Raw genomic sequence first — 24146 nt, forward strand, 5'->3', positions numbered from 1 at the left:
CTGGCCACCAGCCCAGAAGACGCTATGTCTCTCCTTCTCTTCTCCTCCCATGGCACGAGGGACAGCCTGTGTGGCTGGTGACCAGGCTGGGGAGGAGAAGCCTGCGTGCAGTCTGGGAAGACAGGGCAGTGCGGTTGGAAGGCAACCCACCAAGGCACAGGAGGCTCAGGAAGCAGTCTGAGGAGGTTTGCGGGCCAGTGGGCAGACGTTGCCATGTCACCCCATCCCTAAAGTTGAGACCCTAAAGCAAGGACCAGGGCAAGGTGGGCTCTTTCCTTTTCATCCTCATGATGGCCCCAGCCGTGACGCTGGACTTTGGTCAGTGGTGACTGGCTCAGAGCCTCTTAAGTTATTTCTTTCATCGTTACTCTGTAAACAGCGTATTAGAGCCAATTTGAATCAAGAGGGAAAGTCAGGATCACTCTGAATTATTTTTTGATACAGGACATATCCGTGGTTGTCATCTGGCCAGGTTGTTTCTCTCTGAAGGTGCTTTGTAGTTTCCCTCTGTTACTGCAAAATGCTTTTGCTGGGCAGCATTTCAGCATCATGGTTCATACCCTGTGTAGGACCCATGGTTTGTTTGCAAGCCGAGAGGCTTTCCATCACGTGCAGTGGGGTCCCCCCAGGCACCTCTCTCCCACTCCAAACCACCCCGCTGGGGGCTGCCTGGGGAGACCAGGCCACTTTGTGGTGCTACGGATGTCTACAATGCAACAGGGGACAATATAAGGCCAGGGACTGAGACCTCCTACTACGCAGGTCTCTGAGGTGCCTTTATTATGGCCATGTGTAGAGCTCTCCAGTGCATGCAAAACCAGAGTCGCAGCCTGAGGGTCTGCCCCGTGGGCAGCCAGGCGGAGCAGCAGGGCAGTGTGCTGGCACACCGCTGAGTTTCGGAGAGGCACAGTAAGCAGGCAGGGCTCAGTCATCCCATATATGCATGTGAAAGTCAACACAGGAAGGCAGCCCTACGGGAAAAACAACCTTCCTCTCCACCGCTCACCTTTGTCACCTCTTGTGTGAGTGATCAAACTCCCAGATTTGCTCTGGAAACCTTCCAGAGCTCTGCTAATCTCTGCAAGTTTTCTGTCTGCCTTTTCCTATCTTTGTGGTGCTTGGCAATTTTCTCTTCTCATCCAGTTATTCAAAACTGATCCTAATATGCAAGGGGCACTTACAAAAACAACAAAAAAAAGATGTTTTGTCCAAGAAAGAAATGAGTACCATCATCTGGCTGGAGGAAAACTGCAAAATTTTAATAACTATGTGAGTGGCACATGCAGAAGGGCATGATTTCCACATGTCTTCAAGGAACCAGCACATTTCTGATGTAATTACTGTGCAGCTGACAGCATTAGGCATAAACAGGAGCAGTAAGCAGTGTCAGGAGGTTTAGAAAAAGGAAATGTGACGTCTAGAAGGCTATGGTTCAGAATAATGCACCAGACAACAGATTATTTTAAAAAATAAGCATATGTACCAAAAAAGGAAAAGAAAAAGGAGTAGAGAAAGCCACAAATTTGTCAGAAATGAAACCAGGTAGGAAAACTGATGGAGCAAAATCACCCTGTAAATGCTTTTATTTTGGTGCAAGCAAGTTACCTGCCGGAAGGACAGGATTTGTGCAGCAGCCACTGCCCAGGATGCCCAGGAGCCTCTCTAAAGCCCTAAAACAACAGAGCACAAGCCCTCATCCCTATGGCACAGGTACGGTGCAAGTTTGGGTGCAAGGCTGGGCCTGGTCTGTTGCTTCTGTATCAGCAAGGTGAGCAGTGCCTCTTGTTCTGCTTACAGTGGGGACTGCTGTAATGCCTTCCATTGGTTGTCAGCCCTTGGTATCTCTCATTTTGGGTTTGGGGTTTTTTTGAAAAAAACTGGAAGGAAATTGGATTTTGTGTTTGCCTTGAAAGCTCTCCAAATGTTAATGTAAATGAAAAATCCTTGTCCTCTACTCTCTTTTGTGGCAAATAAAATTCATTATTTTTAAATCTATGATAGCACAAGCCTCTAGGACAAAGGAATAAAGCTACAGTAAATCTTGTTTCCAACAGTTTTGCTTAAAAAGAGATGCTGTGATGCCAATTGCATTGCTTGTGCCTTGCAAGGTCTGCTGGTTTGCACCAGTGTGAGTGGGACTGAATAACGTGGAGAGCAGTGGATGGGGCTTGAATACCTGAGTTTCATTTACACCTCAATTACAAGTCAGTTACTAGCCTGTGGGTCTCCGCTGCCCTCCCGTACAAAGGTATTGACCTCTTTAGTAAACTGGTTGTGGACCAGCAGATGAAAAGCTGGATGGTGTCTAGCTCCAGGAGCTGCTTTTGGCTTGCCAAATGGCAATCATGCACACAGGGGCGGGGGCTGCTGCCATGAGCCTCACACATGGGACGCAAAGGAGAGCTAGTGCAGACCTTGTTCCACAGCAGGGTGTTTGAGTGGATGGTGATTAACAAGTTAGAGGCCCTCTTGTCTCTAACTGACCTTTTGCAATCCAGGGAAAGGCACTGTGCTTCCTGCTGACTTACACAGCAATCCCAGCAGAGGCTGCGAGGTGGACGGCTCTTCCACCAGGCACAGTTCGGCTCCTGGAAACATTTGATTTTGTTTTCTTATGTTTCTGCTGTGCTTTTAAGCCAAGAATCAGAGCAGTAAGCAAGACCTTTAACCACAGCTACCCTAACTTACTTGTTACTCGATCCTAGTGTAAAACATGCACTGGGCTGTTCTTAAAAGTGTTTACAGAACTAGCAAAAACCATCAAGCCCTGACCTAAGCTACACAAAGGGCAAAAACGAGGTCTGTTTTCAGTTTTGGTCTTTCTTCCAACCTAGGCACAGCTCAAAGGGAGACTTGGCAGTGGGCTCAGGTGTTTCTCCTTTCTAGGAAAACACTGTGGTGAATTTTGCCAGCAGTCAGTGGAGAGCAGTGGTGGTGCAGATTTCCACGTTAGAGTCTGTGCTGTTCAAGCCTCTCTCTGTAGGATGGATGTAGGATCTGTAAATGAAAAAAGATTATATTAAAAATCACTTCTTTGCTGTTGACTCATTCTTCTCTCCTTTGAGAAGTACTTCTCTTACCATGCTGCCTATCATTTATGCAGATATTATTAATTAGCAGGAAATACTGATTTTTTTAATTCTGAGGGAGAGTGGAGAAGAGAGGCTCTGGTCTCAGAATTTGCAACAGTTTGTTGTCTGTCTGCTCAAACACTGTAGGGAGCTGTACAAAGTCCTCATCAGCTTGGCTGAGGGCAGACTCCTCGGACCAGGCTTTGCTGAAGTATCTCCTACAAGTAGCCCCAGAGGGTGTAGTTACGCACATGTATAGCAAAGGTAGTTTAAGTTCCCATGTCTGCCTCTGGATATTTGTTTCCTGCCTCAGGGCTGGGGATGGAATAAGCTCACATCAGTTTGTTTTCAGCAAACGTAGAAGCAGCCCTGCGAATGCAGAGTGCAAATACCCCTCTTTACATGACTTCTGTTCCTGGGAAAAAAAAAAGCAGCACTCATGATGTCTTGTCAGGTTTCATTATATTGCTTGACCTTTCACTACAAGGACACTTTCCAGATTTTAAAGACCATATAAGAAACCTTTTATTCATTAGGGTACTTGCAAATTGTTGAATTAAGTCTTGAAATCACTGGAAGTCTTTTTGTTGACTGAGGAGGAATGCTGGCCGGGCACCTGTGGTCCTGCACGTGGGAGAGCTCTCCTGTCAAGCATCATAGGCTGTGCCCAGACCTGCTTAGCTGACCCATTAGACCCATCAAAAGGGTCATATGGTCTTCAGTAGGAATCAGGAGGTGAACAAGCAGATGCCCTTTCATTTTAACATACAGACAGCTGGGTAGCTTTACCTCTCTGAGCAGCTTTGACCAACAGCTTTGTTTCAGTTACGTGGCATGTACCAGGCAGGAGGAGGCACAGGTGATGGTTTTGGGCCCCCTCTGATACAGTTCAGTCTGTTGACAAATGGAGGAGTTCCTGCTTTCCAAAATGCACGGGAGAAACTGAAGAGCACACAGAGCCTTGTTTTAGCTCCAGCTTTCTCTGTCACATCTGAAAAGAGACTGAAAGTTGCCTTCTCTGGGATTTACTTTCAACGATCATTAACAGCGTCTTGGATTCAGCCTTCCTTGGTTTGCCTTCCTCACACCTTTCCAATGTGCTGCCCACCACATCTTGCATTTTCCATAGTTTAGGCAGAGGCATGCCTTGGTGGAAGGTGCTTTAAGAACAGCTTCACTGGTTTTTATATCCATTGTCATAAATCCTGTTCACAGGATAATATGGTGCCCGCTAAGTATAGCCCATTCTGGAACAGCGGTTTGCTGCAGCCTATGAATAAGATGGATTACTTCAGTTATTTAAAAGTATTTCCAGTCGCAGTCACTCCTGGACAACGTGGATGGATATTTTTCCAAACTGGGCCACAGCTGGTTTATATTATAGCTGCACTCACAGCACCCGAGGAGTTGGTGTGCACTCAGATGAGTCATCCCAAGAACCTTTCAGGTGTGGGATGGGATACCTATTCACGTGTTATCAGGAACTGATCCAATATCCAGTGGCCTGTTACACAGAGAAGATAGGCAATGCATCTGGTGTGGAAATCTCTGCCTCTGATACCTTTTCTCTCCCTTTCAGGAGAGAGGAAAAAAATAAAATAGAGCTGAGCTTGACTGTTCACAGAGGATTCCTTTGGTGTGTTGCAGGGAGGAACGTGTCACTACAAAGTTAAATCAAACTCCCAGCAAAACCAACAACAGGCTTTAAAATCATGTTTGTGGGGGTCGGAGGGTTAGTGTGAACCTGGTGGTGCGGGGTGCTGTCAGGATGTCTGTGTCGCACCCTGGGGCATCCCACCAAGCCGCCTGCATGGCGTTGGGCACCAGGAAGCTGCTGGGCAGGAGGAAGTGCAAGACCACCAGGACCAGTGCTGTTGTGGGACTCAGCCCCCGGGGAAAAGGGAGATGCATCGGCCACAAGTGAGTGCTGGAGACCTGGCTGGTGACTTTGGCTCATGGTTGAAAGCCTTTGGGGAATGTCACTATCACGATAATTCCTGCACCAAGCCTGTAACTAAGAAATCCCCCGTGGCTGCCCTTATCCTTCAGCACTTGAAGACAGGGAGGTGATTTTTGCAGGCATGGGCCTGTCACTGACTCTCTGCAAAACCTTGGGGAAGAGCTGCCGAGAGCTTGTTAGTGGGCAGTGCCTCCTGCAGGAGCTGAAGGTTTCAAAAACACCTGCCTGGGTATTTGATTTTTAAATGCATAATTGCCCGTAGCCCTGCTGTGCCTTGTTTCTGCACACACACAGTTGATATGGGATTAATGCAAGGAGAACGACAGAGCCTTTTGCCTCACTGTCAAGCTAAAAGCGTAAAATGGAGAAGAGAAGCTGGTTTAGGCACGTTCCATGCAACGCTATGACATGAGGAGCAAAAGGGAAGCAAAGGCCGTATTTCAAATAAATAACTTTAATAGCCATCCATGTTTTGGCAGGCTTAGACTCTGTGACAGTGCTCAAAAGCATTTCATGAGAGGTTGAGTGGGATATACACTGTAATGGCAGCTATGCAGATGAATGTCTTGATGCTGCTTATGTCTTACAGCTATTGTCCCCTGCCTGTATTAATGTGGTTGGTAGACAAAGGGCTTGGCAGACTAGCACATAAAATGCCACGCTGTAAAAACACAGTGAATCAAGACCTCAGCTTGCCTGTGTTTGAAGGAGAACAGGTCTCTTACAGAGGATGTAAATGGCAAGCTCCCATCCCTCGGGGGGACCGAGCATGCCTCTCCATGGGGAAATTTGTTGTTCTCTGCTGGCCTGGGTGAAAAACAGCAGGAAGAGTTCAGCAGGGACCAAAGCAAATTAAGCCTCCATGGTTCACGTGTGCAGCAGGGCCAGAGGATGGAAAATCTCCTAAGCGGGGTTGTAGCATGACAGAGTGGAGGTAGTCTGGCATATCTTCCCTTCCAGCTCCCCCAGAGACTGCAGGGGAAGAGGGACTGGAGGAATCTCCTTCCTGCCGTTGTCTATTTCTGCATCACGGGATCTCTGTTCTCTGGTCCAGTAGAACATCTTTGTTCTTGGCATATTTTTTAAAAGTCCTTGTTTTCCCTGATATTTTTATCACACATTACCAATTTTCTAGACTTCAGAACTTTGCATTTTTTATCAGCTCTGATCTGCTTCCCCTCTCCCTCTTTGTCATATGGCGCTTTTTTATTTCTAATTGGAGCCTTCACTTTGCCACAGAGTCTGGAAGGGATTTTAGCCAATGTTATCTTCTTTATTGATTGTGGGACTGTGACTATTTTGGCTTGAAAAATCATTGATTTCCATTAGCCTTCTGTCTTTGCCTTTCCTCCTGTTTGCTTATAATTTGCTTATCATTTTCTTAGTCTGGAGGAGTTAGCCCTTCTGAATCACCACACTTGTGTGCATGCATATGTGTGTCATTTATTAGGTGGGATTGTCCTCTGTTTCCCTTATTAAGCAGAAAGACTGTCACTCAGTGCCTGAGCATTTGTAGTGTGAGATGTACACAAAAAAACCAGAACATAAATCTCTCCCCTAATGTCAGCAGCACCTTGCTGTTCCCTTCTTAACTGAGGTCAGACCTACCTGTAACTCAAGTCCCATGGTTTTGATGTCTAAGGATACGTCTATGCTAAGGTGAAGGTCTGCACTCTTGCACAAACACTTCTTAGCTTGAAACTACCTAAGAAGGGTCATGACCGTGGGGAAAACGTAGATTTACTAATTTCAGCCCTAGGGAGCAGTTCAGCCCACGGAACCAGCTCCCAGGTGAGCATGTTCACTGGATGCTGCAGCTCCCAGGGGTGAGGAAGATGATGCCCTTTGGGCTCTGCGCTGGTGCTGCATAAGCAGTGATTGCCTGCTCCCCCATTTCACAAGCACTGGTTTTCAAATCTTCTGTACCCCCAGGGGCAGAGCTTCTCAGCGTTCAAAGTCTGTAATATGGTCTGTGGGCAGAGCAATTACCCCAAGACAGAAACATGTAGCTGGAGCAAGGAAGCTTTATCGGGACTCTGCAGAGCTTCTCCCTTGACCTTGTGCGTGGGCACACAGCGCTACCCCCGGCCTCCATGCCTGGACAACTCAGGGGCATGCAAAAGCTCTAAATATATCTGCAATTTACACATAAGAAAACCCTAAATGTATCTGCAGACAACAACGCTGAAGGTCAAGCATAAGAACAAGGGGAGCCTTGTTCAGAGCTGGCCTTGTTTTGCCCTGGGAGAGACTCTCTGGTGCTTTGTTTGCCCATCTGCAAGCCCCAAAGGGTCTTTCTGCTCCAGCAGGACTGGGAGGTCAGGTGAGGTTTTACTACCTGCCCCTTGCACACTGCTGAGCTCCAGCGTGCTCAGTACAGGCACGGAGCCTGCCCAGGCTGGAGGTGGGGTTTGCTTTGTCGCTCCCTGACGCACAGCACCTGATCCAGCCCTTGCTTGCTGTATAACCACAGGAGACAACAGCTGAAACCACTGCACCTTGTATTTTTAAAATGCACCTGCAGGCACTGAGAGAGGAGTGGGAAAGCAGGAGGTCCTCTACAAGACAAAATGGATGTGAAGGGGGCACTGATTCTGCAAACAGACTGAGGCTGCCTGTAGCAGCCAGGTCTGAGTTTGACCCAAGGCTGGTGGAAGTGGGAAACGTTCTGCAGCGTCGGCTCACACCACCACTGATAGCGCGCTGGGGCTGGCAGAGGTATCGCAATCCTCCCCTTCACTGTAAGCAAGGCAGGTAGGGAGGCCGGGCAGAGTGGGCATAGAACAACCAAGGTCTCACCAGCTCTCATTATTCTCCCAAAACATCATGTGAAACTATGGCTTTGCAGCTCAGGCCAGCTTTGGCTGTAGGGCTGAGGTGCCAGTGGCACGCAGATGAAGGGGGTTTGTGCATCCAGGAGTTCAGGAAAGACAGGGGGTGAAGGCCAGTCATATCCTGGCTGTGAGGCTCAGTTAGACTTTCAGACAAGCTGCAAATGTTTAAATCAGGCTGAAGTTATTAGGAAATGAACTGAGGGGTAAAATCCTGGCATATTGTGAATGTCTTGACATATAACATCTGCAAGCTCTTGATACAATCCTTGCTAAGGAGATGACGAGGAGTGGAGAGGGTGTGGGCTTTGCTGTTTAGCTCATTACTGAGACACATAAGTGCCTCGTGCTGCCATTGACTGTGTTTATACAGCCTCATTTTTGAAGTAATTAGTTGTTGGATTAAACACAAGTCAACTGTGATCCCTCTCAATAGGAGAGGGAGGGAAGACCTTTGTATTGGCCACAGAGAAAGCAGGACTGAGGGGGAACACAGGAGATGTGCTGTCAGCAGGGCAGACCTGCCGGAAAAATTAATATATCAGAGATGAGACTGAAATTTTGTATTTGGGAAGATATGAATCATACCAAGCTTTGCAACAGCCTTGAACTATTTCTATGGATACTTTTACCAAAAAAATTACTGCAAAGTCTGATTTACTAGATGCTTAATGTGTCAATAGACAAATTTGTGGCTGAATAAACATATTTTTCTGCAAATAAAAAAAAAATCTCAGTAACACTTCATTTGTGTTACAAATCTTTTCTTTCCCCAAGAAAAATAATGAAATTCCCCAAATGCTGGCCGGTTCCACCTGGGCAGGACTGTGGGAGGCTGAGACTGCAAGCTGCAAAAATAAGTCACCTGCTAAACATCACTGCTAGGCAGGCATCACTCCAAGGAGAGGGTGCAGAGGGGGCACATGAATAAATACTGTTATATACTGAGTAGCAAAGCACTCAACAGCAGACACTGGAAGGAGAACAGGAGACTGTTTCTTTTGGAAAGGATGTCAGCTTTCTGTTACGGAAGCAAAGGACCTAGAAAGCGCAGTTAAATGCCTGATATCTGAATCACAGTTGCGTTTATAAGTGCTTTTTTTCATGGGCTCTGGAATGGAGCAAAACTGAGCTAGATCCAAGGATGATAAAAAGAGTATGTAAGGTCCTGTGCCAGGAGCCAGCTCTCCATTTTCCACATGCATCAACAGCTCTTTCGTTAGCAAAAGGTACGTGCAGCAAGATAAGGAAGATGTCTCCATTAAAATTACAAGGCTGATATCTGTGGATCTGTTCAGACTCCTGCAGTGTCACCGTGTTTCTGCCACCTGCGTAGGAGAGGCAAAGGGACATTGGCATAGTTGTCCCCCATCCCACTGGGCTGTAGTCCTCAGGAGCTAGCAGCAAACGGGTCCATGGCAGCCAGTGGGCACCAGAGGATGGGACGGGGGGTGCATTACCCATAAGGGTTGCTGTTGGCTTGGCTTTGTCCCCAGCTGCCCTACGGTCTCTCTTCAGTAGCATCACACCCCTCCTCTTCTAGCCACAAGAAGGCCTCTCTCTGGGATATCACTTGCCACTAAATGCAAAGTAATGTTTTCAAGGTGGCCGCCTTCCCAAGGGTCCAGAGCGCCTGACCACAGCATTTCTAAGTGTTGACACTGTCAAATTGCTTTAGAAAAAAGGGGTCTGATAGTGATAGTATCTCAGCTTATCTCTGCCGGTGACTGTTACAGTCAATTCGCTATCCCTGCTCTAAAGCTACTTGCGTTTGTCAAGTGGAAGACACTGTTGTGTCCTCTCACCCCACAGATTAGCATCAGGTCAGGGAGTTTGGTGAGTAAAGAAAAAAATTATTTGTAAGTGTTTATTTTGTGTTATTATTCTTCAACTCATTATCTGGGCAATGGAGGTTGAACCTTGTATATCTTTGAAGGTCAGTTCTGAGGATCAAGCTGCTAATTACATCAAAATACAATTTGTCATTATTGCAGCAACTGAGGGGACTGTAGATGGTTACATTCAGCAGAGAGTGGCTTCAGCTTCATCTTTTCCTACATGGAGCTACATTGTGGATGTAAAAGGTGATATTCCCAGCCTGGGAGTCGACTGGGGGTTATGTGAGGGTGGCACCTCTGGGGTTGCAATCTAGGTCTTCTTCCAAGATGTAATTAAATCAGGTTTTGTAAGCTCCACTGTGCTGCACAAAACCATGACAGGCAATGGGAAAGTTTAATAGGCAGAGCAGCTAGAGAAATAATGAGATTTTAAAGCTCAATTTGAATAGAACAATGAATCAGAAAGGTGCCTCAAAATGTAAAGAATTAGTTAGCTTTCTTGGTTCTCCTAAAGTAAAAAATGTGTTCTCTTCCCCAGAAAGATTATTTAAATCCAATATAATGCCAAATGGCATTAGTGCTGTTTCATTTCATGTCGTTCTGATGCCATGAATTATATACAGGAAGGTGCCCTCTTCACAGCATGTATCTCTACAATGCTCCAGTCTGATATAATGGGCTCAAAGCCCATCCGCGCTGTGACTGAGGAGCGCTGGTGTGCCCAGATTATTTCCAAGGATGCTGCACGGTACAAGATGACAACAAACCTTATCTATTAGTCGTTACTTTTGTCATCATCTGAAACAAGATACTGAAACAAAAAGAAGAATTTTGCCATAGTGCAGCATTGCCTGGACAGGCCCAAGGAGACTGATGGAAGATGTGGTTCAGCTAGTTTTCTGATCCTCCCGGTTTTCTTGCATGCCAATACAATCTGGAGGGATGAGATCAGTAAAGGCATTTAAGACACATGAGGAGAAAACCTGGAAACATAGAAAATCAACTGAACCCCATTTTCAGTCAATCACATTTTGGGACATGATATAAGCCAGGAAAATGATTACAAGAGCATGACTGGGGAAGGACAATGGTGTGTACTAAGGATTTGGATGTCAGCCCTCAGATAGGCAGAGAAGCTTACAGTCTGCACCGTCTACAAATGACAAGACCTAAGTGTGGGATCAATACGAGGCTGACATGCTAAATCAATGTAAAAGATTATATCTAAACCGAGTGTCACAAATCACATCTAACTACAGGAAAACTGAAAAATAGAGAGGCAAGTCATAGTGGTTGAACAATTACATTTCAGTCTGATCTGTGTTTGCTTATAAAAACATTTGTGCACGTTCCTACCTGCTATCTCAAGTGACAAGTGTGAAGACGAGGGATTTGAAGGCACAGAAAATGAAGTGGAGCAATATAAGCCTGACACAGGGCTAACCCAGTAGTTCTGTCCTCTTCGTGACCAGCATGACAATTGCAGCCATCTCATGTCCCCCGGCTCCTGGAGATTGGATGGGGGCAGAAAGTGACTGAAAAGAGTAAGCCAAGAGCAGGTTTTTTACTGAGAAAAATCCAGAGGTTATGGAGAAGTGCGTGGCCCTGGGCACTAAGGGCTGGGCTCAGTACTGATCTTAGTACTGTGGATAAGTAGACTGTGGGAAAAACCTTGGTCAGAAAAGGCCAGGATCTGCTGATTTACCCCCCTGAGGAGCGTTTCTGAAGCAAGGATATGGCAACCATTGCCTTGGTATTGGGGCAGCTGAATGCCTGAGCCAACACCAAGCCAGTGCCCATCAGCCCAGCACAGACAGTGTATGAACATAAACAACTTTTGACCTCAGCCTGAAGTTACTGTCCCCCATGATGGGTTCCTGCCCCGTCCGAGCAAGGCTTCAGCTCTCATTAGCAATTTCTGTCCAATGGTTAACAACATCCTGAAGGAAGGGTTAAGCTTAATGACATGTTGGTCCAACAATACAAACACAAATAATTTTAATAATTAGAAAAGGAAAGCTGGGTCAGGACAATACCTTTGGCCTGGACTGGACGCAGAGACATTTTCTCCACATCTCTTATGGTCTTCTGTTTCCAAGTCTGCGCAATTTGGGCCTTGTAAATAGTGTCATTAAATGTTATCTAATCTCTCCTGAATGCATGGTTCATGGGTCTGAGCTTCTTCTGAAGTTGTGATAGCTCAGGGAGAGCCACACCATGGAGAGCTGCTCTGAAGACATTCACAGGGCAGATAAATTCCTATCTGAGAGACAGACCAAGGAGCATAAGACTATTGTCTTATTGTCCTCCCCCACTGAGGGAGGCCAGGCCAGCTGCTCTGCATAAAACCTTCAGCATCCTAGGGGGATAAACACTAGCTCTTCTGAACAAACACCCACCCATCCTCTCTGTTTTGCATAACATCTGCTGAAATCAGTGTTCACTGGTTCAGGCAGGGAAATGTGCACCCATAAAGAAGGGGGCTAGAACAGAAATTATTTGCAAGCTGGCAAGGAGGGTTTGCATCCACTTTCATTTAGCAAAGTAAATATCCTGAGCTCCTGGTGGGCAAATACCTCTTCTCATTCTAGAGAAATAACAGGTTGTAGGGGCTCCAGCTCTCTTCCAGAGCTTAGCTGTACCATCAAGCTTGCTCACTCCGGTGGTGCTCTGTTTTCTTTGGGTGTGTTTTGCTGTCAGCTGTAACTGATACGAGCCTGTGGAAGAATGCAACATTTATTTTGAGATCAATTCTGAAAGGAATTGTTGGCTCAGTGTTATAGGCTCGAAGGAACTATCTTCTGCAGAGAACGTACTTCCTCAAACTGGGCATCTTGGCAAGTGACCATCGAGAGACTGATGTTTCATTTTGTGGTAACTAAACACTCAAAAGAAGCTGTGACTGGGGATCTGAATTATTTCTTTATTTGTTTTAGAGCAGAACCTGGCCATGTCCAGGCTTTTAAGGAGTCCCAATTTTGCATGCGCACTGTGCATTTTAGGAGTATCTATTTCAGCCGCACACCATGAACGAGGAGAGCAGTGTGCCTCAATGCCAAAGGTCAGAAAATGGAAATTCAGCCCTATAGAGGCACGTATACAAAGGCACGTACGATATGGAATGGTGCTTTCAGAGGAGCAGATAGCCAACGACGTCAAGCTTCACCACATCAGGAACAGGAAGCCTCTGAGAGAATCCCTAGAGCACCAAGGTGACAACGAAGTATTTAGGAGCATAAAGACCTTTACAGTGGAGCTAAAGGATTTATTACTATCAGTCTGCACCACAGAGAATGCTGGTAAATGTTGGCCCCAGATATATTTTTTCAGGCTCAAATTGTAGACAGTGAGATGTTAAAACATGAGGTGTCGAACAAGCTAAAGAGCCACAAGCTGCTAGGAATGAAAGGTATATATCCCAAGAGAACGAGAGGAATTTAAGAAAAAAGGAGCTGAGTTGTTAACAAAAATACACTGCCTCTCATTATGTCATATCGTATTTTAGAAAGAGCTGATCCTAGGACAGGGGACCAGCGAGCCCTTCTCCAGTGCCAGCTGCATTGGTTGAAACTAATCAAAACCAGAAGTTTATTTGGATGAACATGACAGAATGGGGACGACTCGGTCTGGATTCACTGAAGGGAAATTGTCTCTCTAATCTACTAGGGGTTTTTTAATACATTGCCAGAGGAGTGGATGTGACTTTCTTGGACTTGCAAGAGGCATAGGACAAAGTCCTTCACAGGAGGCAATCTGGGAAACAAATACCCTAATATACGAGACCAAATATTGTCACGGAATAGAAATTGGCTAAGAGAAAACAAAATAAAGGATCAGTTGCAACAGGGAAAAGAATGAACATGAACCTTCCCCTACCATATCCCACAGAATAAAATTTTCTTACTAGGACTGATGCTTAACATTTTTAATAAGGAATTAAAGAATTGACAGAACCGTGAGATGCGTTGGAAGTGCTGAAGGCTGTAAGGAAGCTCCGACAGCTGGGATGTGCTCTGTCTCCTGCTTAGTGGGGTTTTGAAATGCTCCACACAGAATAGTGCTGCTAAGCAGTTACTTGCAGGTTTATGTGACCCATGTGTTGCAGAGACAAGATGCCAGCACAGCAGTTTTTGAATCCTTGTTTTTACTTGCGTTGTAACTGAAGCTGGTTTAAATTAGTTTTCTCACTTTTCTAGGAATAAATACATCTTTCAGCCCTTTCTCAGAACCATTGCTCTGTTAAAATCTCCACGCTGAATTCACCTTTCTTGCAGTCCCATTGGCATATGCGCAATTACTCCATAACGGATTGCAGCCCAGTGGGACGGCAGGATCAAGCTGTGATTCAGTTCTTACCTCTTCTGAACTACTATGCAGCATAGCTAGCATTACATTTTCTCAAGCTCACTGTATCCTGCTAGACATTGCATGATTCCCTATCAGCAGCTCAACACAGTGGTCCTTCATCTAAAGGTTTTTGTATTTCTTCCATCTGAAAGATCTTGAGAGCCAAGTATAAATGAAGCTGTTGTTTAGGAAAAGGAGTCACAAGTTAAAAGGACTGACAAAACTCTAAGATGTGTATCTTCTTATTCAAGATTTCTTATTTTCCCATCAAGTCATCTTGAGTTGTGTATCAGGTTCAATTTTTTGGTAAACATTTTGCAGACTTCTTATTTCCTGTTTCCAGAGACTTTCCTCTACACCACATTCTGTGTTTAAAGGCCTTTTTCCAGAAAATATCTTGCTTATAGTACAGAAACAGCCATAGTAAATTGTTTACAGGTATTGCTTCTGTTATCAGCTAAGTTTGCTAGTACCTACAGTCTCCTACTATTCAGACATACTTTATTATTCCCTCTGTGTTATCTGCTCCTCATCCAGAGATATTGGCAAATTCAAAAATGATAGAGAAGTGCCAGTAGTGAAACAGATGACTACTTTTACCATGGTTATAGATGCATTATTTTAGCAGCTAAACTGCTATGGAAACTTTTCCCGAGAAGGCAATTTCAGCTTCCTGGTCCATTAAGCAACCAGAAGAGGAGTTTGTATCTTTGTGAAAAAGTAGCCAGTTTCCAATAAGTTCTTTATTTGTGAGCTTTGACAGGTCAATTTCTATTCTCACTACAAAAAAAAATGCTGGAACCACCCAAGTTCTTTAGGCCAAAAGACCAGGTTCATGTCTAAAATACAACTTTACTGACGAACAGTATATTCAGGGAGATCACAGAATCACCAAATAGTTTGGGTTGGAAGGGACCTTTAAAAGTCCTCCAGTCCAATCCCCCTGCAATGGGCAGGGATATCTTCAACTAGATCAGGTTGCTCAGAGCCCCGTCCAACCTGACCTTGAATGTTTCCAGGGATGGGGCATCTACCACCTCTCTGGGCAACCTGTTCCAGTGTTTCACCACCCTCATCATAAAAAATTTCTTCCTTATACCTAGTCTGAATCTACCTTCCTTTAGTTTAAAGTCATTACCCCTTGTCCTATCGCAACAGGCCCTGCTAAAAAGTCTGTCCCCATCTTTCTTATAAGCCCCTTTAAGTATTGAAAGGCTGCAATAAGGTCTTCCCGGAGCCTTCTCTTCTCCAGGCTGAACAACCCCAACTCTCTCAGACTTTCTTCATAGGAGAGGTGCTCCACCCCTCTGATCATTTTTGTGGCCCTCCTCTGGACCTGCTCCAACAGGTCCATGTCTTTCCTGTGCTGAGGGCTCCAGAGCTGGACGCAGTACTCCAGGTGAGGTCTCACCAGAGCGGAGCAGAGGGGCAGAATCACCTCCATTGACCTGCTGGCCACGCTTCTTTTGATGCAGCCCAGGATATGGTTGGCTTTCTGGGCTGCGAGCACACATTGCCAGCTCATGTCCAGCTTTTCATCCACCAGTACCCCCAAGTCCTTCTTGGCAGGGCTGCTCTCAATCCTTTCATCCCCCAGCCTGTATTGATACTGGGTGTTGCCCAGACCCAGACACAGGACCTTGCACTTGGCCTTGATGAACCTCATGAGGTTCACATGGGCCTACTTCTTGAGCTTGTCCAGGTCCCTCTGGATGGCATCCCATCCCTAAGGCATGTCAGCCGCTCTCTGTAATAGCAGCACTGGAACTAAAATAATCCTCGGTAAAGATGTAGCAGTGATCACTAGAATTACTAAATTCTTTGTAGAGTAGTAACAGCACTTGAAATGTTCAAACAGTTTTTCGGTCAATGGGTGGCCTTGTGCTGGGAACCCATTTTAGCTCAATAGGTTGATACAATATCAGAAGAGTGGAGGAATGAAGATGAGACAAAGAGGGGATTGTTCGTTATAAATGCTCCTGATAAGTGTTTTTAAATGTGCCCATGGGGAGTGTTCTCAGTACCTCACCAGCACCAGCACTGAGACTAGCCAGAAAAGGACCTTAATATTTGTAAGATACTGTTGTTTTCCCTGAAAATCCTCAGTGAGCTCTACTAACCACCACTCACCAGCTGACTTCTCACAAATGTATAAATTAAGTAGGTTCAAGAAGAGATTTGATTTTATTTTGCCTAATGCGCAAACACATGCACACTAGCCTATCTACAAGTCTTAGGCATATACATGTTTAAATTGAGTAAAGCCGGGTCAATTCCTGTTGTAGTCCTTCCCCATTCATTCCCCACTCTTTGTCTACAACTTACAAGGTACCTTTCCTCTTCTTTTTTAAGACTGAGTCATTGGCAAAATCCTAAACTTACTGAAGTCAAGAGAAGTATTGTTATCAGCATCATAGGCTTAGGGTGTCACTCCTATTTTTCTAAGCCTCCTGCAAAAAGCTAGACAGTTCTGAGCAATGGAAATAATACTAAGTACAGAGAATTAGACAAAAGCATGTCCTTTAATCTGATTTGACAACATTTAACATGACAGAACCCTACACGGTTTGCTTTTTAGTCCTCTTTTGCATGGTCAGTATTGTGCAAGAGCATTGTGCTCTGTTCCTGTAACAGGGGTGGAGGTGAATGGTAGGACTATAATTTTTTAATGTGTTTATCTCATTACAAAGGGTCACCTACAGTGGAGAAGTGCAAAAGTTTGCACATCAAACATCACTCTTGAGTTAACCAAAAGCTCATGTTCTTGCTTATGCTGTCAAACAGAAATCATCATGAGGGGGCACTAAAGAGCTGTCAATAGCAAAGTGACTTTGAGGCAAGGTTTGTGGGGAGAGGTAATTATCTTCTTTTAGATCACCAATATTTTGACTGAGATCTGAGAGAGTCTGATTTCAAAATGTCTTCAAACTATGAGGAAGCCGAAGTTTTCCATGAGCCTTTCAAGACCCTCTTCTAAAAACTGGGCCTATAAGATATTTGGTTTGTAAAGCTGAGAAGGGGTTTGTGAAAGGTGGACAAACCCTTTTAATGATGAATTTCAGATGCTTCCTGTTTCAAAAAATATTCTGTGTGGGAGTCTAGAGATACCATCAGGCCTCACAACACCTGGCAGCACAAACAGAAAATGAATGAATGAAATGCAAATTGGACATCTTGACTATTAAAGATGGAATATTTCCTTCCCAAGGCTGAGTTATGGATGGCGTGCCAAAGCTGGTGCAGTTGGATTCAGCAGAGTCAACCCGGACAAATTATAAAGAAAATCCCCTATCTTGTAGACAAAGCAGAGGATTTTCAAAATTAAAATGGGCTGTTTCACAGGCAACTTGTGAGTGTTCCTGTGGGACTGCGATGCTAACAGATGTCCTCAAAATTGTTCTCGCAGGCCTCCTTGAAATGGAATGCACATATGGCACAAACTGCAACCAGACACTCTCAGCGCAGTGCAGGCTGATCACTAATTTTGCACTCCCGGTTTAAGTTTGAGCAACTGACTCAATGGAGCAAGGTCACTTGCCATCTCTCAAACCCCAGGGAAGCCAGTGACAATGGATTTGGGATTCAGATTAATCACAACAAAAATAATTAATATCTGATTACTTGCAATTAATTTTCCTTCTTAGACATTTGCTTACATAGAACGTTTGAGGGAATAGTACCAAGGTGTTTCCAAGCCAAGAACATACAAAGATGTGTTTGATTACAATCCAGACTCCAAATTTGTGGCTGATATGGCCAGAACTTTATGATCCTAGTCTTCTAGTCCAACACCTTCCCAACGGTGGGATGTGAGCCTTCCCAGACTTCTGTTCCAACAAGACTATCTTCTTGAAAAAATATCTTAGTTTTGATTTAAAGACTTTAAAGACAAGAAGCAATGAAAAATGGAGCATCATTTTTTGTAAACTGTCCCAGTTGCCAGTTTCCATCACTGGCAGAAAGTTCACACCCAGCTTCTATTCTGAAGTTATCAGACCTCAGCTCCCGGTAGTTGGACTCCTGTACCTTTGCCCACCAAACTCCTTTAGTGTCAGAGCTCCTTTAGTGTCAGACTTCTGCTAGACAGTGATCATACGACTCAGTCACCTTCCTTTTTTTTTTTGTAAGCCACATAGATGTTTTTTCATGTGACTGGTTTTCCAAGGCATCTTTACCAATCCTTCAGGCATGTGCTAGAGTCAACTATTCCTGCCCAAATTTATCGACACTTGCTTGGATTCTGGACCCCAAACTGGAAGACCCCAAGGCAATTGACATCTAACATGGACATTCAGTCCCATTTAGCCTTTCTCATCACTGTATCATCATGGTAGGCCATGGCCAGCTAAATATCTACTACTGCTTGCTAGTGCTTTTCCAAGTCAGTTTTCCAGAGAATTGTGCCCTGGCCTGTGAGAATGTCTTCCAGCCTCTGACTCTAAATATAGAATTTGTATTCAGTCATGATAAGAGGCATCTTGTATATCCAGGTTCATCTAACAATACAATCATGTTTGCTCAATATCACCGCTCTGTCTTCCTTCTGTTAACCTGCCCTTCAGTCTTTGTAGCCCATAATAACTTTGTGAGGACTTGGTTTATTTTTTTCCGTTGACAGAATCATAGAATGGTTTGGGTTGGAATGGACCTTTAAAGATCATCTACTTCCAATCCCACTGCTATGGGGAGGGACATCTTTCAACAGATCAGTTTGCGCAAAGCTCCATCCAACCTGACCTTGAACACTTCCAGGGATGGGGCATCCACAGCTTCTCTGGGCAACCTGTTCCAGTGTCTCACCACACAATGCATAATAGAAATGCATAATAGCATGGGGACAATCCCTGTGCAGTCTTGGTAGAAGTTTACTTCATTAATTATGATTCTTGTAATTCTGAGATTGGCTAGCTTAGCCAGTTTTCCTCCCTTTTAGTGTATGCTGACTTGATTTTTTTAATCTTTTGCTCAAAACTTATGAAGTGATCTTTTGTTTCTATTGCCAATAGAAACTGTGTGTGTATTTGAACATGAATGGATTATTTGATTTTGCTTCTAAGCAAGATTTTCAGAAGTTTCGACTCTTCCTTGACTGCAGGATTATGGATTTTTTGGGCTATTTTAAGACAAATCTTTAAAAAACCTGAGCTAACAATCATATTTTCACATGCTCCTTTCCACGTTATTTGGATTATAGTTGTTTCTGTTTGGAACACACTTTTCTAAGAGATTGAGGATATGTATCAGTTCATTACAATAATCATCTGGACTTCATTTTGCCTGTGCACAAGAAATCCAGTTAAGTAAGACCATTTGTATCAAAGCCATCACTAAAATTAATTCTGTGGTCAGTTCTTCTTTGACTGTCAAGATGAGGTTTAATACTAAATTTCCTGGATTAGATGGAACATTTTCAGTAAGGACATTAAGTTTATAATTTTTAGAAATTCTAAGGCCATTTAGTTTTGGCAGTGTAATGCCTCCAACATATATTAGAATAAGGATCTCCTCTCCCTTCCCTCCACTGCCCTTTTATACTTGTGAATTCTGTGTATCTGCAAACAGATAACTGGAGTGTGAATTGGTAGTGTGTAGAAGATACCAGCTGGTATCTGCTTTACTGGTTAGGACACTAATCACTGACTGTCAAAGGACTTGTTTCTGAGCTGTCAGACAGATCCCAGCAGTTCTCATAATGTGATTGCCTCTCCTTCTTTGGGCCACTTGATCCTTTTTCAATATAATTCTTCCCTTTGTATCTTTGATAATTTGACTAATTCCATTCTCCATATTTTGATTTTGTATTAAATGACTGCTGACTGTTTCCTCGCTTCACCCTCTGCTTTTGGATATGAGTTTAACAGCTAGTGTAGTCAGATCAGTTCTTGGAAAACTGCTTGTCTTCCTCCTCTGTGGGGCACAGTCTGCTCCTTGGATGCGGGACTCGCTGCTACAGCCGTGGCTCTTGGCTTTCTGCCGTTGACCTGGCCACTGACTCACTGCCAATTCTTTTCCATCTTGCATTGTTTGCAGGAGAGGTTTTATGAGATATCCAGGTGTTCCTCTCTGTTAAGACCCTTTCAAGTTCCCTAAAATCTTGAGAAAATTTTCTCCGTGTTGCATTCTGAGGGCCTGGGAATTTGGGGGAGTTTTCAAATCCCACTGCTGCCACCTTTCTGCAGGCTGCTCTCTGGCTCCCATTGTGCAGCATAACATCTGATCCTTTTGCTTATGCTCACTGGAAACTGCCACACTGCCTTTTGCTCTGATCCCTGTGTTGCTCGATCCATTCTTTGTGGAGTCTGAGGCAGTGATGCTTCTTGTATGGGGTATCCAGGAGCTCCAACCTGTGATGTTCCCAGCCTTGTCCCTCCTGCGCCAGAGCTGTTTCTTCTGTGTGCACCATATGTACTTGATGTCCTTTACTTGGAGTCCATCAGAGCAGAAACCATGACCTGTTCCTTGCAGGTCACAGTGCTTGTCGTTTGTAGTGCTGAGACTAAAGTTGTACTTACAAATCACGTACTTACAATTCCCCAACCAGTCCCTGAAACTCCGTGAATACTGGCTCTGTTTGCCCACCAGTGTTTGCCAAATGAAAAGGTAGCTAAATCTGTTTTCTTCAAACTGTCCATAAATAGCCTCTGTTGTCCTAAGAGCCCAAACCTACAGACTATGTGAAATTAAGGTTTTAAAATACAAGCTAGTTGCAACCATAGCTATGCAGTAGTTGTTGTCCTGATTTCCATGTTATTGAACTTAGGCCAGTTTATCTTTCTGGTGGAGTGAAGAGCTGGGAGTCTATAGAGGGTGGCAATGTTAGAGCCACCTTGCTGGGTTCCCCCAGGCTCATCATCCAGTGCCCTGGGTCTTCATGGAGGGAGTCCAAAACATAGGCGGGAAATGAGTGATCTACCACAAGGTTAGAGGCCTGTCCCTATAACCACAGCATAGAGAAACAAAGTTCAGTTCTACATTTTTCTGTCATCAGGAGTGCCCTCACTCAATGTCTATGGACATTTCCTCCGCAGCACGCACATCTTGGTATTAGCTGAGCATCACGCACATCTTGGTATTAGCTGAGCATCATACCACCAAGGGCTTTGTTCTTTGGCTTTTTAGTCTTCTCATCCACAGAGCTTAAATTACAGTTTTACTACTATGGAAAAGTCCCATGTGGCAGATTTCTCATGATTTATGGACAACAAATGAGTGAGTTCAAGTGCCTTCACCAAAGTAGCCAAATCAGGTGTAGCCCTGAAGATACAATGCTGATTTCTCCGAATTTTCCAGCCTGCTTCCACACAGCCACGGTCCGTGCTTGCTTTACCCATCTAAGACTTGTCTGCTGCCATGTCCCACCTTAATAACTTTTTCTCACTTTTTCTTATTCAGTCTTCCTGTTATTTCATAGGGATATAACCTAGAGTAGTTGTTCCCAAGGACATTCTGGTTTTTCTCTAACTCATTAGAAAATTATATTTGTCCTATTTTTTCTTCTTCACACTTAATATAGAAACTAGTAGAAGAACCTTACAATCAGCAAGGTGAGATGGCTTGGTTGGTTAAGGCTACAATAACCTATTATTTTGGTGATGGTTGAGTGAAGGATTATTGTAGGTGAGGGATACAGTATTTGTTCAAGCCAGGTGGAAGAAGTGGTTAAGCTTTTTTTGTAATGAGCAAAGCAATACAGCCCTTGGGCAGTCACCCCCTAAAACTAAAGTAATCAGTCATTGAATTATGTTTTGTTATATGGTTATAGGACTTTGACTCCAGATTGAAAGTAAATGCAGTGACTTTGGCATTTTTTTGGTATGTGAGTGAATGAGGAAGAGAACTGGAAGTACAAGCCACAGAAACTGATAGAAAAAGCAGCAAAAAGATTAAAAAAAAAAAAAAAAGAGGAACAGTCAGAGAGGCTTTAGGAGGAAATCTAAGAGATGTTAGTGGCAGACTCAAAATCATAGCTTGGGATACTGGCAGCTGGTACCCCATGTCCAGGGTATTTTGTGTGTTCATGCGCATTAGCAAGATTATATCAAAGAAGGTCTAAGTTATCCCATGGAAAACAGCACTTAGGATCCCAGTTATAAGGTGACTGCTCCTGTCAATGGTGTCATATTCAAGGAATAATATACTTTAAAATACTACCTGTAATTTTGTCTGGATAACTATTTTTTCCCTCTTGTCCTATATTGTTTCAGTTGTTGTTAGACAGTTGCTGTTTTTCACCCAAATTACTCCAGTGTCATGGTGAATAATTCCCATGAGTGATATATAAAGTGTGTTGGAGGCTTTCCAGATAATGCTGCCCAACTCTTCCCAGGCATACACCGCTCCCAAGTTTCAGAGTAAGGTGCAGAAATGACTGAATGCGTGCATACTGCTCCCATAGAGAAGTAACCCATATCCAAAGCGTGCATTCGTCTGGTTGTTTAGGTGACTCACACTTCAACTTACATTTTCAGTACACGCTTCAAACTGCTTCATGAACCCCATGCAGATCATGGACCCTGGGTGGTTCTCACCTGCTCCAGATTAAAAAAAAACTACTATAAACCAGAAGATTACTATTATTAGCAACAAGACTAATTCGTAACACATGTCACTTCCTTAGTGAGCCTTTCCAAGCAGGTTATAAATGTCCATAGAAGATGGCATACTATCAACCTACATGGTTTCACATATTTTGTCTATACATATATGATTATCACCATGCCTTCAGCATGATGTTGGTTCTAAAAATATCCAGGCATTAAGGGGTATAAGGCATGGTAAGATGCAATCAGAGGGAGCAGAGCAGGGGTAGTGGGAGAAGGGGCAGGCAAGGAGAGCAGAGAGCATACTTCACATATCAGCATTCGCTTGATCCAATTTAGGAATGAGCATCACCCTGCCGTGGTTATGGTCATGCAGTATTTATAGAATGCCATCTCCTGTCTCACAGACATCTAATGGCAAGTAAGCATTTACTCCAAGAGTAAATCCGAACCAGCTGGCCTTTGGGACCAATGCAATATTTTATAGAAAATCATAATAATTTGTTTACTTATTGATTCCCCCCAAAACCAAGTGTTTAATCTTTCAGTATGATTAATGGAAAACACATCAAAATCAATATTCTTCCCTGGCCCAGGTCCAAAAAGGTACTTAAATGAATGCCAACTTCACGCATAGAAATAATCCCACTGATGAATGTTCCTGATGAATTGGGACTTTCATTTTAAAACGCTTGCCACTTTTTCACTCTATGGTGCTTGTCATAGCATTATTTAAGTCTCAATTTAAACTAGTGTATACATTAAAAATATTGCGCTTTCTATTGCATCTACTCTGTATGATCTTTACAAAAAAGGGAATTGTGATTGCACACAGATATCGCTGAAAAAGGACCTGGTGTGCATGTTAAAATGAATCTTTGTCAGCATTTGGAAACAGAAGCTTGTCAGATCCGCTAGGCAGCCTCAGAGTCCAAGGAGTACCTTTTATTTTCAAGTATCGTATCACATTGTTTCTGAAGTGCCATTTTCTTAGAATTTTCAGTTTGTGAGAAGCTTGAGACAGTTATGGGTTCAGTACACTTCAAACCACAATCAAATTTCAAACAAGAACAGCGAGGACATTTCCCATATGCCAGAAATTCTGCTTTCTCGTCTATTATTCTGCTCTCTGGTCTATTATTCCAGGAGCAGCCCAAGGTCTCTGTTAGGGTCAGAGACACCTAACATGGGACTAGGCATTTTTTTGCACCTTCTACAGCTAAGTTTAGGTTTTGGGATCATACTCAGGGGACACCTTAGGTGGAATTAACTGGGCAGTCTCCACCAGCATTGCTCTGCTTCCTTAGGAAGTGAATACCCAGCCCTGTGCTGTTCAATGTGGCGACCCGAGGCACCTTGGCAGGACAGTGCCATTTGCCCATCAGCTGCTCACTTCTGCAGTCTGTAGAGGATGACTGAGCACCACCCTATGAAGATGCTGAGGATGCACCTCTCGTATTTTTGTATTCCCGCTTTACAGGCATACATCTTGTCTAACCCAGCCATTTCCCTCCTGTCTTTCACCTCCCTCGCTGCTGAGCTGCTGCTGGTCTCCATTC

Source organism: Ciconia boyciana, chromosome 5 (genome assembly GCF_034638445.1).
Source record: "Ciconia boyciana chromosome 5, ASM3463844v1, whole genome shotgun sequence".
NCBI classification, from domain to species: Eukaryota; Metazoa; Chordata; class Aves; order Ciconiiformes; family Ciconiidae; genus Ciconia; species Ciconia boyciana.